This window comes from Arachis stenosperma, chromosome 3 (assembly GCF_014773155.1).
Source record: "Arachis stenosperma cultivar V10309 chromosome 3, arast.V10309.gnm1.PFL2, whole genome shotgun sequence".
Classification (NCBI taxonomy): Eukaryota; Viridiplantae; Streptophyta; class Magnoliopsida; order Fabales; family Fabaceae; genus Arachis; species Arachis stenosperma.
This window is the reverse complement of record NC_080379.1, coordinates 120,502,789-120,517,290: the sequence shown is the minus strand read 5'-3', so window position 1 is coordinate 120,517,290 and position 14,502 is coordinate 120,502,789. Positions and strand designations below refer to the sequence as shown.

Below are 14,502 nucleotides of genomic sequence, written 5' to 3'. Positions count from 1 at the left end.
TGTTATTAGCTTTACTCATCTTGCTTGTTGCAGTAGGGGTTGGATTGCTTTTAGTTGACTTTATCTTTTTCATAGATGTTATTTGTTATTTCTTGGTTTCAATCCTTCTTTGAGTGCCATCCTTGATTTCCTTCACTTCTTTGATTTCATGACTTTCGTGTTGTGTCATGGTTTAGAGTGTTTCCTTTATCAAGAACTTCTTGAATTGATGGTTCACTTAAATCCTCCTCTATGCAACTCTCTGTTTTATTTTAGCGTAAACTCCCTTAGTTGATTTTTTCCCTTGGGGTAGGAATTGTGTCACTAGAAAAGACATTGGTGGTTCTTTCAGAGAGTTGTTTTGCAATTTGTCCTACTTGTATCTCATGATTTTTTAGGGTGGCCTCTTGATTCTTAAAACTGGCCCTTGATTCTTGCATGAATTTTTCTATGGCAAGTTCAAGATTGAAGAGTCTTTGAGAGTCTTGGAATGATTGGGATGGTTGTGCTGGGTATGGTTGTGATTGGTGGGTATGTTTTGAAGGGTTGAAAGGCGTGTTTTGTAGGGTTATTGGAGGTGTAGTGAAGTTGTTTTGGGATTTGCGGAATGAGTTTTATGTGTAATAAAATGAATGAAATGGATTTTGTGATGAGGCAAAGTTAAGTGATGAAGGTTTTTGAAATGAAAAATTAAGAGGTGAGGGGGGACAATTTTTTATGAATATATTCAAGGCATGATCAAGTGATGATGTCTCTTGGTGGATAGGATATGGATTATTGAAATCTCTTTGGTTTTGACCTTTCCAACTACAATTTTGATAGTTATTCCACTTATAGGAGTATGAATCATTTTGTGGCCTTAGAAAGTATCCCATTTGATTTGGTTACTCAAACCCCATCATTCTTTGTTCTTGATATACCCAACCACAATTAGTATAGTAACTTGAATTATTTTGTGGCGGTAAAAAATTTCCCATGTAATTTTCTTCATCAAAGAGTGATGCAAACTCCATTCTTCCTTGAAACAATCACCAAGATAAAAAGAAATTGGAATCTCCCTTGTCACACTTAACTAGCAATAGAAAATAAAGAAATAAAAGCAATTAAATGAATGAAACAAAGAGAAAAAGTATCTAATATAGGTAATCAATCAACTGGTAATTTGTTAATCATAATAATCTCTGACAACGGCATTAAAAACTTGATACGGGATTTTTAAATCATTTTCCATAGAACTATCGGCAAGTGCACCGAGTCGTATCAAATAATAAACTCACGGTGAGTGAGTGTCGATCACATGAGGATTAACGGATTAAGCAAGTAATAGTTAATTGATTATTCTAGTTTGACGGTCATATTTGGATAATGAACAAAATATAACAGGAATTTAAATGACTTGAAATAAATGAAAACAATAAAAAACAAGAAAGTAAATGACGGGAATGTAAAGTGTTGAAAATTAAAGTGCAAGAATGAAAATGACTAGAAGGTAAAACTAAGAGAAGCATTTTTACAAACACTTTAAAGGCATAAATGTGAATAAGTAAATAAAGTAATAAATGTGTGATGAGCAGATAATTTATACGCTTTTTGGCATTGTTTTTAGGTAGTTTTTAATATAATCTGGTTACTTTTAGGGATGTTTTCATTAGTTTTTATGCTAAATTCACATTTCTGGACTTTACTATGAGTTTGTGTGTTTTTCTGTGATTTCAGGTATTTTCTGGCTGAAATTAAGGGACCTGAGCAAAACTCTGATAGGAGGCTGACAAAAGGACTGCTGATGTTGTTGGAATCTGACCTCCCTGCACTCGAAATAGATTTTCTGGAGCTACAAAACTCCAAATGGTGCGCTCTCAACGACGTTGGAAAATAGACATCCAGAGCTTTCCAGAAATATATAATAGTCCATACCTTATTCGTGATTGGATGACGTAAACTGGCGCTCAACGCCAGTTCCATGTTGTTGTCTGGAGTCAAACGCCAGAAACACGTCACGAACCGGAGTTGAACGCCCAAAACACGTTACAACTTGGCGTTCAACTCCAAGAGAAGTCTCAGCTCGTGGATAGATCAAGCTCAGCCCAAACATACACCAAGTGGGCCCCGAAAGTGAATTTATGCATCAATTACTTACTCTTGTAAACCCTAGTAGCTAGTTTAGTATAAATAGGATAATTTACTAGTGTATTAGACATCTTTGGTCTCAGTTTTATTTTATTATTCATCTAAGGAGACTATTGACCACGTTTGGGGCTGGCCATTTGGCCATGCCTGAACCTTTCACTTATGTATTTTCAACGGTGGAGTTTCTACACACCATAGATCAAGGGTGTGGAGCTCTGCTGTACCTCAAGTTTCAATGCAATTACTATTATTTTCTATCCAATTTGATTTATTCCTGTTCTAAGATATTCGTTGCACTTCAACTTCATGAATGTGATGATCCGTGACACTCATCATCATTCTCACCTATGAACGCGTGTGACTGACAACCACTTTCGTTCTACCTTAGACCGGGCGCATATCTCTTGGATTCCTTAATCAAAATCTTCGTGGTATAAGCTAGAATTGATGGCGGCATTCATGGGAATCTGGAAAGTCTAACCTTGTCTGTGGTATTCCGAGTAGGATTCCGGGATTGAATGACTGTAACGAGCTTCAAACTCTTGAAGGCTGGGCGTTAGTGGCAGACGCAAAAGAATCAAGGGATTCTACTCCAACCTGATTGAGAACCGACAGATGATTAGTCGTGCTGTGACAGAGTGATGAGCGGATAATTTGTATACTTTTTGGCATTGTTTTTAGTATGTTTTTAGTATGATCTAGTTAGTTTTTATTATATTTTTATTAGTTTTTAGTTAAAATTCACTTTTCTGGACTTTACTATGAGTTTGTGTGTTTTTCTGTGATTTCAGGTATTTTCTGGCTGAAATTGAGGGACCTGAGCAAAAATCTGATTCAGAGACTGAAAAGGACTGCAGATGCTGTTGGATTCTGACCTCCCTGCACTCGAAGTGGATTTTCTGGAGCTACAGAAGCCCAATTGGCGCGCTCTCAACGGCGTTGGAAAGTAGACATCCTGGGCTTTCCAGCAATATATAATAGTCCATACTTTTCCCAAGATTTGATGGCCCAAACCGGCGTTCAAAGTCACCTACAGAAATCCCAGCGTTAAACGCCGGAACTGGCACCTAAATGGGAGTTAAACGCCCAAACTGGCACCAAAATGGGAGTTAAACGCCAAGAAGAGTCTCTACACGAAAATTACTTCATTACTCAGCCCAAGCACACACCAAGTGGGCCCGGAAGTGGATTTTTATGTCATTTACTCATCCATGTACTAGTTTTCTATAAGTAGGACCCTTTTACTATTGTATTTTTCATCTTCGGACATCTAGTTCTTAGATCATTGGAGGGCTGGCCTCACAGCCATGCCTAGACCTTGTTCTTATGTATTTTCAACGGTGGAGTTTCTACACACCATAGATTAAGGTGTGGAGCTCTGCTGTACCTCGAGTATTAATACAATTACTATTGTTCTTCCATTCAATTCCGCTTGTTCTTTATCCAAGATATCACTTGTTCTTCAACATGATGAAGGTGATGATTGACGCCCATCACCATTCTCACCCATGAACAAGGTGACTGACAACCATTCTTGTTCTACAAGCATCTGAGGCTTAGTGAATCTTCTCTTGGATTCTTCAGAATGGCGGTATAGGCAGGACCTGATGGCGGCATCCGGAAGGTCTAGAATCCGGAAGGTCTAAACCTTGTCTGTGGTATTCTGAGTAGGATTCAATGATTGAATGACTGTGACGTGCTTCAAACCTGTAACCTACTGGGCGTTAGTGACAGACGCAAAAGAGTGATTCTATTCCGGTAGGGGAGGGAACCAAACCGGTGATTGGCAGCACTGTGACAGAGTGTGTGCATTAGCTTTCACTGCGCGGATGGGAGGTAGCTGCTGACAACAGTGAAACCCTACACGAGCTTGCCATGGAAAGGAGTAAGAAGGATTGGATGAAGGCAGTAGGAAAGCAGAGAGACGGAAGGGAAGGCATCTTCATACGCTTGTCTGAAGCTCTTACACCAATGATATACATAAGTATCCCTATCCTTATCTTTTATGTTATTTTCGTTCATCATCTATACCCATTTGAGTCTGCCTGACTGAGATTTACAAGATGACCATAGCTTGCTTCATACCACCAATCTCCGTGGGATCGACCCTTACTCACGTAAGGTATTACTTGGACGACCCAGTGCACTTGCTGGTTAGTTGTGCGAAGTTGTAGTGATCACAATTTCGTGCACCAAGTTTTTGGCGCCGTTGCCGGGGATTGTGTTTGTGTATGGACAACTGACGGTTCATCTTGTTGCTTAGATTAGGTATTATTTTTCAGAGTTCTTAAGAATGAATTCTAGTGTTTCAAGGTGATGTTCTTATCATCACCAAAGCTGATTGATCATCATCAATTTAGCTCTTGAATGCAATGTCCTGCTGAAGCTTAGCCGGCCATGTCTAATTCCTTTAGACTAAAGCTTTAGACTAACATTGCATGATTCCTGGAATTCTCATTAAGAATTTTGATACCTTTATTTTCCTTTTCACTTAATTTTCGAAAAAAGCACAAAAAAAAATTACAAAATCATAAAATCCAAAAATATGTCTTGTTTGAGTCTAGAGTCTCATCTTAAGTTTGGTGTCAATTGCATGTTTCTGTTCTTCTTGCATTTTTCAAATTCATGCATGTGTCTTCATTAATCTTCAAGTTGTTCTTGATGATTTCCTTGTTTTGATCTTTGAATTCTATTGACTTGAGTGTTTTGTTGTTTCCCATATATACAAACTGCTAAGTTTGGTGTCTTGCATGCATTGTTATTTGATTTTAGTTGCATTTTGATTATTCCTCATTATTAAAAATCCAAAAAAAAATTTAATTTGTGTCTTTTCAAGTCAATAATACAGAGAATTGAAGATTCAGAACATACTGCAGAGGAATCACACAGAAAAAGCTGAGCATTCAAAAATGCCCAGTGAAGAAGACAGACTGGCGTTTAAACGCCAGCCAGGGTGCCTGGCTGGGCGTTTAACGCCCAAAAGGGTAGTAGTTTGGGCGTTAAACGCCAGAATGTGCACCATTCTGGGCGTTTAACGCCAGGATGGCAAAGGGGGAAGATTTTGTTTTCAAAATCAATTTTTTTCAAGTTTTCAAAGTTTTTCAAAATAAAATCTTTTTCAAATCATATCTTTTCAATCAAATGTTTTCAAAATCAATTTCTTTCCTTTTTCAAAGATACTTACTAACAATTAATGATTTGATTGAACATTTTTTGCCTTTTCTGTTGAGGAAGGTTTTATGTTTGAATCATATCTTTTCTTGTTAGGCAAGTCATTAATTTTTAAAATCATATCTTTTAAAATTGTTTTCAAATCATATCTTTTAAAATTGTTTTCAAATCATATCTTTTCAATCATATCTTTTTAAAACCATAATTTTTCAATCACATCTTTTTCAAAATAAGTTTTCAATCATATCTTTTTGATTTCTAATTTCAAATCTTTTTCAAAAATCACTTGATTCTTTTTTCTTAGTTTTTGAGAATCAATTAGTGTTTTTCAAAATGTTTTCAAAATCTTTTACTTAAATTTTCGAAAATTACTTCCCTTCTTCTCACATCCTTCTACTTTTGGACTAACACTATCCCTTAATGCAAAATTCGAACTCCATCTTCTTTGATAAGTTCGAATTTTCTACTTCTGTCTTCTATTCCTCTTCTTCCTCTGACACCTCAAGGAATCTCTATACTGTGACATAGAGGATTCCATATTTTCTTGTTCTCTTCTTCTTCATATGAGCAGGAACAAAGACAAAGGCATTTTTGTTGAAGCTGACCCTGAACCTGAGAGGACCTTGAAGCGAAAGCTAAGAGAAGCTAAGGCTCAACTCTCTTTAGAGGACCTGACCGAATTCTTCAAAGAAGAAGAACACATGGCAGCCGAAAACAACAACAATGCCAACAATGCAAGGAAGGTGCTGGGTGACTTTACTGCACCTACCCCTGATTTCTATGGGAGAAGCATCTCTATCCCTGCCATTGGAGCAAACAACTTTGAGCTAAAGCCTCAATTAGTTTCTCTAATGCAACAGAATTGCAAGTTCCATGGACTTCCAATGGAAGATCCTCATCAGTTTTTAGCTGAGTTCTTGCAAATCTGTGACACAGTCAAGACTAATGGGGTTGACCCTGAGGTCTATAGACTGATGCTATTCCCTTTTGCTGTAAGAGACAGAGCTAGGATATGGTTGGACTCTCAACCTAAAGAAAGCCTGGACTCTTGGGAAAAGCTAGTCAATGCCTTCTTGGCAAAGTTCTTTCCACCACAAAGATGGAGTAAGCTTAGAGTGGAAGTCCAAACCTTCAGACAGAAGGATGGAGAATCCCTCTATGAAGCTTGGGAAAGATACAAACAATTAATCAGAAGATGTCCTTCTGACATGCTTTCTGAATGGAGCATCATAGGTATTTTCTATGATGGTCTCTCTGAACTATCCAAGATGTCTTTGGATAGCTCTGCTGGAGGATCTCTTCATCTGAAGAAGACGCCTGCAGAAGCTCAAGAGCTAATTGAAATGGTTGCAAATAACCAATTCATGTACACTTCTGAAAGGAATCCTGTGAACAATGGGACAAGTCAGAAGAAAGGAATTCTTGAGATTGATACTCTGAATGCCATTTTGGCTCAGAATAAAATATTGACTCAACAAGTCAATTTGATTTCTCAAAGTCTGTCTGGAATGCAAAATGCACCAAGCAGTACTAAGGAGGCTTCATCTGAGGAAGAAGCTTATGATCCTGAGAACCCCTCAATGGAAGAGGTGAATTACCTAGGAGAACCCTATGGTAACACCTATAATTCTTCATGGAGAAATCACTCAAATTTCTCATGGAAGAATCAAAAGAGACCTCAACAAGGTTTCAACAACAATAATGGTGGAAGAAATAGCCCTGGCAATAACAAGCCTTTTCCATCATCTTCTCAGCAACAGACAGAGAGTTCTAAGCAGAGTACTTCTGACTTAGCAACAATGGTCTCTGATCTAATCAAAACCACCCAAAGTTTCATGAATAAAACAAGGTCCTCCATCAGAAATTTGGAAGGACAAGTGGGACAGCTGAGCAAGAAAATTTCTGAACTCCCTCCTAGCACTCTCCCAAGTAATACAGAAGAAAATCCAAAAGGAGAGTGCAAAGCCATAACCATGGCCGAATATGGAGAGGAAAGAGAGGAGGTGGACGCCATTGAGGAAGACCCCAATGGGCGTGCACCAATCTCCTCTGAGTTCCTCAATGAGGAACAATGGGAATCTGAGGCTCAAAATGAGACCATAGAGATTCCATTGGACTTACTTCTGCCATTCATGAGCTCTGATGAGTATTCTTCCTCTGAAGAGGATGAGTATGTCACTGAAGAGCAAGTTGCTAAATACCTTGGAGCAATCATGAAACTGAATGAAAAGTTATTTGGAAATGAGACTTGGGAGGATGAACCACCCTTGCTCACCAAAGAACTGAATGACTTGTCTAGGCAGAAACTGCCTCAAAAGAGGCAGGATCCTGGGAAGTTTTCTATACCTTGTACCATAGGCACCATGACCTTCAAGAAGGCCTTGTGTGACTTAGGGTCAAGTGTAAACCTCATGCCCCTCTCTGTAATGGAGAAATTAGGGATCTTTGAGGTACAAGCTACAAGAATCTCATTAGAGATGGCAGACAATTCAAGAAAACAAGCTCATGGACTTGTAGAGAATGTTTTGGTGAAGATTGAAGACCATTACATCCCTACTGACTTCATAGTCCTAGAGACTGGGAAGTGCATGGATGAATCCATCATCCTTGGCAGACCCTTCCTAGTCACAGCAAAGGCTGTGATTGATGTTGATGGAGGTGAACTGATCATTCAAGTGAATGAAGAATCCTATGTGTTTAAGGCTCAAGGATATCCCTCTGTCACCATGGAGAGGAAGCTTGAAGAGCTTCCCTCAATCAGAGACAAATAGAGCCCCCACAGTCAAACTCTAAGTTTGGTGTTGGGAGGCCACAACCAAACTCTAAGTTTGGTGTTGAACCCCCACATTCAAACTCTAAGTTTGGTGTTGGGAGGTTTCAACATTGCTCTGATCATTTGTGAGGCTCCATGAGAGTCCTCTGTCAAGCTAATGACATTAAAGAAGCGCTTGTTGGGAGGCAACCCAATGTTTTATAATTAACTATTTCCTTTTGTTATTTTATCTTTTTTGTAGGTTGATGATCATAAGAAGTCACAAAATCCATTGAAAAAGCAAAAACAGAATGAAAAACAGGAAGAAAAACAGCACACCCTGGAGGAAGAAGCTGCTGGCGTTTAAACGCCAGTAAGCCTAGCAGTTGGGCGTTTAACGCCCAGTCTGGCACCATTCTGGGCGTTTAACGCCAGAAAGGGGCACCAGACTGGCGTTAAACGCCAGAAAAGGGCTACAACCTGGCGTTAAACGCCAGGAATGGGCACCAGCCCGGCGTTTAACGCCAGAAATGGCTCAAACGTGGATTTTGATGCCATTTGGTGCAGGGATGACTTTTCCTTGACACCTCGGGATCTGTGGACCCCACAGGATCCCCACCAACCCCACCACTCTCTCTCTTCTTCTTCACCCATTCACCAATTACCTCAACATCTCTTTCTCTTCACCACTCACATCCATCCTTCATAAACCACCACTTCTCCCCCTTTTTGGCCGAACCACAAAGCCATCTCCCTCTCCCCCATTTCTTCTTCTTCTACTCTCTTCTTTCTTCTTTTGCTCGAGGACGAGCAAACCTTTTAAGTTTGGTGTGGTAAAAGCATTGCTCTTTGTTTTTCCATAACCATTTATGGCATCCAAAGCCGGTTCAACTGAGAAGGCATGACCTCAAGCCCATCACTAAGAAGAAGATGGAGCAAACAAGAGACCCTTCTCATCAAGAGATCCCTGAGATACCTCAAGGGATGCACTTTCCTCCACGAGACTATTGGGAGCAACTGAACACCTCCCTAGGAGAATTAAGTTCCAACATGGGACAACTAAGGGTGGAGCACCAAGAACACTCCATCACCCTCCATGAAATTAGAGAAGATCAAATAATCATGAGAGAGGTGCAACAAAGACAAGGAAGAGACATTGAGGAGCTCAAGCACTCCATAGGATCTTCAAGAAGAAGAAAGAACCGCCATCACTAAGGTGGACCCGTTCTTTAATCTCCTTGTTCTTTATTCTTCTATTTTTCGAATTTTAGTGCTTTATGTTTATCCATGTTTGTGTCTTATGATCATTAGTGTCTTAGTGTCTATGCCTTAAAGCTATGAATATGAATCCATCACCTTTCTTAAATGAAAACTGTTTTTATCACAAAAGAACAAGAAGTACAGGATTTCAAATTCATCTTTAAAACTAGCTTAATTAGTTTGATGTGGTGGCAATGCTTTTGTTTTCTGAATGTATGCTTGAACAGTGCATATGTCTTTTGAATTTGTGGTTCATGAATGTTAAAATTGTTGGCTCTTGAAAGAATGATGAAAAAGGAGACATGTTACTGAGGATCTGAAAAATCATAAAAATGATTCTTGAAGCAAGAAAAAGCAGTGAATACAAAAAGAAAAAAAAAGGAGAAAAGAAGGAGAAAAACGAAAAAAGGGAGAAAGAGAAAAAGAAAGAAAAAGAAAGAAATAAAGTTGTGATCCAAGGCAAAAAGAGTGTGCTTAAGAACCCTGGACACCTCTAATTGGGGACTTTAGCAAAGCTGAGTCACAATCTGAAAAGGTTCACCCAATTACGTGTCTGTGGCATGTATGTATCCGATGGTAATACTGGAAGACAGAGTGCTTTGGGCCACGGCCAAGACTCAATAAGTAGCTGTGTTCAAGAATCATCATACTTAACTAGGAGAATCAATAACACTATCTGGATTCTGAGTTCCTAAAGAAGCCAATCATTCTGAACCTCAGAGGATAAAGTGAGATGCCAAAACTGTTTGGAGGCAAAAAGCTACTAGTCCCGCTCATCTAATTTGGAGCTATGTTTCATTGATAATTTGGAGTCTATAGTATATTCTCTTCTTTTTATCTTATTTGATTTTCAGTTGCTTGGGGACAAGCAACAATTTAAGTTTGGTGTTGTGATGAGCGGATAATTTGTATACTTTTTAGCATTGTTTTTAGTATGTTTTTAGTATGATCTAGTTAGTTTTTATTATATTTTTATTAGTTTTTAGTTAAAATTCACTTTTCTGGACTTTACTATGAGTTTGTGTGTTTTTCTGTGATTTCAGGTATTTTCTGGCTGAAATTGAGGGACTTGAGCAAAAATCTGATTCAGAGACTGAAAAGGACTGCAGATGCTGTTGGATTCTGACCTCCCTGCACTCGAAGTGGATTTTCTGGAGCTACAGAAGCCCAATTGGCGCGCTCTCAACGGCGTTGGAAAGTAGACATCCTGGGCTTTCCAGCAATATATAATAGTCCATACTTTGCCCAAGATTTGATGGCCCAAACCGGCGTTCAAAGTCACCTACAGAAATCCCAGCGTTAAACGCCGGAACTGGCACCTAAATGGGAGTTAAACGCCCAACTGGCACCAAAATGGGAGTTAAACGCCAAGAAGAGTCTCTACACGAAAATTACTTCATTACTCAGCCCAAGCACACACCAAGTGGGCCCGGAAGTGGATTTTTATGTCATTTACTCATCCATGTACTAGTTTTCTATAAGTAGGACCCTTTTACTATTGTATTTTTCATCTTCGGACATCTAGTTCTTAGATCATTGGAGGGCTGGCCTCACAGCCATGCCTAGACCTTGTTCTTATGTATTTTCAACGGTGGAGTTTCTACACACCATAGATTAAGGTGTGGAGCTCTGCTGTACCTCGAGTATTAATGCAATTACTATTGTTCTTCCATTCAATTCCGCTTGTTCTTTATCCAAGATATCACTTGTTCTTCAACATGATGAAGGTGATGATTGACGCCCATCACCATTCTCACCCATGAACAAGGTGACTGACAACCATTCTTGTTCTACAAGCATCTGAGGCTTAGTGAATATCTCTTGGATTCTTCGGAATCTTCGTGGTATAGGCAGGACCTGATGGCGGCATTCAAGAGAATCCGGAAGGTCTAAACCTTGTCTGTGGTATTCTGAGTAGGATTCAATGATTGAATGACTGTGACGTGCTTCAAACCTGTAACCTACTGGGCGTTAGTGACAGACGCAAAGAGTGATTCTATTCCGGTAGGGGAGGGAACCAAACCGGTGATTGGCAGCACTGTGACAGAGTGTGTGCATTAGCTTTCACTGCGCGGATGGGAGGTAGCTGCTGACAACAGTGAAACCCTACACGAGCTTGCCATAGAAAGGAGTAAGAAGGATTGGATGAAGGCAGTAGGAAAGCAGAGAGACGGAAGGGAAGGCATCTTCATACGCTTGTCTGAAGCTCTTACACCAATGATATACATAAGTATCCCTATCCTTATCTTTTATGTTATTTTCGTTCATCATCTATACCCATTTGAGTCTGCCTGACTGAGATTTACAAGATGACCATAGCTTGCTTCATACCACCAATCTCCGTGGGATCGACCCTTACTCACGTAAGGTATTACTTGGACGACCCAGTGCACTTGCTGGTTAGTTGTGCGAAGTTGTAGTGATCACAATTTCGTGCACCACAGAGCATTTGGACCATTTTCACTGAGAGGATGGGATGTAGCCATTGACAACGGTGATGCCCTACATACAGGTTGCCATGGAAAGGAGTAAGAAGGCTTGGATGAATGGAATAAAAAAGTAGAGATTCGGAAGGAACACAGCACCTCCATGCACCTATCTGAAATTTCCACCATTGAATTACATGAGTAACTTTATCGTTATTTCCTGTTTATTTTATTTATCTTTTGAATATCTAATCCAATCATATTTGAATCCGCCTGACTGGAATTTACAAGATGACCATAGCTAGCTTCATACCAACAATCTCTGTGGGATCGACCCTTACTCACGTAAGGTTTATTACTTGGACGACCCAGTACACTTGCTGGTTAGTTGTGCGAAGTTGTGAAGTTATGTTTGGACCATGGTATTACGCACCAGGTTTTGGCGCCATCACCAGGGACAATCAATTTCGAACAACAATTTAAGCATGAGTAACAATTTCGCTCACCAAGTTTTTGGCGCCGTTGCCGGGGATTGTTCGAGTATGGACAACTAACGGTTCGTCTTGTTGCTCAGATTAGGTAAATTTCTTTTCAAAAAGTTTTTAAAAAAATTTTCAAAAATTTTTTTCTTAATTTTCGTTTTTCTAAAGAATATTTTCGAAAAAAAATAATAAAAATACAAAAAAATCATAAAATCATAAAAAACCAAAAATATTTTGTGTTCTTGTTTTAGTCTTGAGTCAATTTTTAAGTTTGGTGTCAATTGCATGTTTTTAAAATTTATGCATTAGTTTTTCGAAAATTCCATGCATTCATAATGTTCTTCATGATCTTCAAGTTGTTCTTGGTAAGTCTTCTTGTTTGATCTTGATGTTTTCTTGTTTTTGTGTCTTTTATTGTTTTTCATATGTATTTTTGCCTTCATAGTGTCCATGCATTAAAGATTTCTAAGTTTGGTGTCTTGCATGTTTTCTTCACATAAAAAATGTTTAAAAATATGTTCTTGATGTTCATCGTGATCTTCAAAGTGTTCTTGGTGTTCATCTTGATATTCATAGTGTTCTTGCATGCATCATGAGTTTTGATCCAAAATTTTCATGTTTTGGGTCATGTTTGTGTTTTTCTCTCTCTTCATTAAAAATTCAAAAATAAAAAAAATATCTTTTCCTTTTTTCTCTCTTAATTTTCGAAAATTTGAGTTGACTTAGTCAAAATTTTTTAAAATTAGTTGTTTCTTACAAGTCAAGTCAAATTTTCAATTTTAAAAATCCTATCTTTTCAAAACTTTTTCAAAAAAATCAAATCTTTTTCATTTTTATCTTATTAATTTCAAAAATTTTAAAATTACTTTCAAAATCTTTTTCTTAATTTTATTTCAAATTTTCAAAAATTTTGCTAACAATTAATGTGATTGATTCAAAAATTTGAAGTTTCCTACTTTCTTGTTAAGAAAGGTTCAATCTTTAAATTCTAGAATCATATCTTTTAGTTTCTTGTTAGTCAAGTAATTAATTTTAATTTTAAAAATTAAATCTATCTTATCTTATCTTTTATATCATATCTTTTTCAAAATTTATCTTTTTCAAAAATTTGATTTCAAAATATCTTATCTAACTTCTTATCTTCTTATCTTTTCAAATTTGATTTTAATATCTTTTTCAACTAACTATTTGACTTTTTGTTTGTTTATTATCTTTTTCAAAACCACCTAACTACTTTTCCCTCTTTAATTTTCGAAAATATCTCATCTCTCTTTCAAAAATTATTTTTAAATGTTTTAAATTTTAATTTTAATTCTATCTCATCTTTAATTTTCAAAAATTACTAACTCCTTTTCAAAAATATTTACGAAAATCCCTCTCTCATCCTCTTCTATTTATTTATTTATCTACTAACACTTCTCTTTACCTCTCTTCATCTCAAATCACTGCCCCTACCTATTCATTCTTCTTCACTCCTATTCCCTTTCTTCTTCTACTAACATAAAGGAATCTCTATACTGTGACATAGAGGATTCCTCTTTCTTTTCTTATTCTCTTCTTCCCTATATGAGCAGGAACAAGGAAAAAGGCATTCTTGTTGAAGCTGATCCTGAACCTGAAAGGACTCTGAAGAGGAAATTAAGAGAAGCTAAATTACAACAATCTAGAGACAACCTTTTTGAAATTTTCGAACAAGAAAAGGAGATGGCAGCTGAACCCAACAACAATAATGCAAGAAGTATGCTTGGTGATTTCACTAAACCAACATCCAAATTTGATGGAGAAGTGATGAGCGGATAATTTATACGCTTTTTGGCATTGTTTTTAGGTAGATTTTAGTAAGTTCAAGCTACTTTTAGGGATGTTTTCATTAGTTTTTATGTTAAATTCACATTTCTGGACTCTACTATGAGTTTGTGTGTTTTTCTGTGATTTCAGGTAATTTCTGGCTGAAATTGAGGGACCTGAGCAAAACTCTGAAAGCAAGGCTGACAAAGGACTGCTGATGCTGTTGGAATCTGACCTCCCTGCACTCAAAATGGATTTTCTAAAGCTACAGAACTCCAAATGGCGCGCTCTCAACGGCATTGGAAATTAGACATCCAGAGCTTTCCAACAATATATAATAGTTTATACTTTATTCGGGAATTGACGACGTAAAGTGGCGCTCAACGCCAAGTACATGCTGCTGTCTGGAGTTAAACGCCAGAAACACGTCACAACCCGGAGTTGAACGCCAGAAACACGCTATAACTCGGCGTTCAACTCCAACAAACGCCTCAGCTCGTGGATAGATCAAGCTCAG

At 38.0% G+C, this 14,502-nt stretch overlaps 1 non-coding gene across 1 annotated transcript; it reads right to left on the bottom strand.

Annotated features, from left to right (window-relative positions):
* Positions 1–6,383: 6,383 nt before the first annotated feature.
* LOC130971045 (small nucleolar RNA R71) lies at positions 6,384–6,491 on the bottom strand. Its single transcript, XR_009082281.1, has one exon. It is a non-coding gene; the product is annotated as a small nucleolar RNA R71 (small nucleolar RNA).
* Positions 6,492–14,502: the final 8,011 nt, after the last annotated feature.